This window comes from Chrysochloris asiatica, unplaced genomic scaffold (assembly GCF_000296735.1).
Source record: "Chrysochloris asiatica unplaced genomic scaffold, ChrAsi1.0 scaffold00028, whole genome shotgun sequence".
In the NCBI taxonomy this organism is placed as follows: domain Eukaryota; kingdom Metazoa; phylum Chordata; class Mammalia; order Afrosoricida; family Chrysochloridae; genus Chrysochloris; species Chrysochloris asiatica.
Genome location: NW_006408546.1, coordinates 3,223,257 through 3,224,621, shown reverse-complemented (window position 1 = coordinate 3,224,621; position 1,365 = coordinate 3,223,257).

Below are 1,365 nucleotides of genomic sequence, written 5' to 3'. Positions count from 1 at the left end.
ATGTCAAAGACACATTTTAGTTTTTATTCTAGGGACCTTGAGAACACATTAAAATATTATAACCAGGGGTGCATAGCCTACAGTTTGAAAGGATCACTCTGGGAACCCTACCTTGGGCAATCTGACAGAGTAGGTATTCAGAAAATCTCTTTCTCCAGTGTCAAGAAGTATTCAGCTGCTAGATTAATTATAACTAACAAGCTTTTAATGGATTACTGAATTTATAAGGAAGTACAGGAAATCTCTAAGGATTTGCGAAAAAATAAGCTGAAACCACAGAGACAGACAAAGATGAACAGAAGTTAGTATTTCTGGTGACAAAAACAATCTCAAGAACTTGGAATTTAGGTGAATTCATGGGTAACTGAATCAGGGACTAGGAAGCTAGCCCTTTATGGTGCGGTAAATTGCTGTAATATGACCTTTCTAGTAATGGTCTTGCAATTCTCACAAAATGATTGGGTAAGAGTATGCAAATAAGGTGTTTGTGACCCACCAAAGGGACTGAACAATTTTTCTGAGGCAAATAAGGTTGTGGGATAGGGACTATGCAAACAAGGTTCCCATAACCCTTGTATAGGATCCCTGGTGATGCAATAGCTAAAGTGCTCGTCTGCTAACGGATAGGTTTGCAGTTCAAACCAACTAACTACTCCATGAGAAAAAGATGTAGCAATCTGCTTCTATAGGATTAACAGCCTCAGAAACCCTTTGGGAGTAATTCTATTCTGTCCTATAGGTTCACTATGACTTGGAATCTACTTAATAACAGTGTGTTTGGTAGGTTTGGGTAACCTTATAGGTGATTGATTAGTTTGTGGTCTTGCTAGAGGCCCACACCTGAAATTTATAAGGATCTTTCTGTATTACCAATTTCCCTGACAGAAGTTTTAAGAAAAAACATACAGAGGGAGAAGAAAAAGCTGTAATACTGAAGATTGCAAGAGACTGTGAGACAGCTCAGAGCCACAGCAGCTCCAACAGCAGAACCAGTAGACTGCTGCAAGACAACACAGTTAGCCTCCCTGTCCACAGAGTCTGAGACAGGTGAGTGCCTCCAGGAAGGAGGCTTGCTGGCCGAGTATGGGAAGGGCCTTTGGACAATTATCAACTGGCTTAGAAAGCTTTGTAACATTTACACAAACAGTGCAGTGGCCAGGCCTGAGTAGGGGCAGATGTCGAGAGTACAAAGTCCAGGTTTAAAGCTCAGGATTCTGGCCAGGAGTGAAGGTCCAGTAGCAGCAAGTACCAAACAAATTCTGGATGCTGTTAAGTGCTGTCAAATCGGTTCCAACTCATAGTGACCCTATATAGCGTTTCCAGGGAACAACTGGTGAGTTTGAACTGCCCACTTTGTGGTTCAAA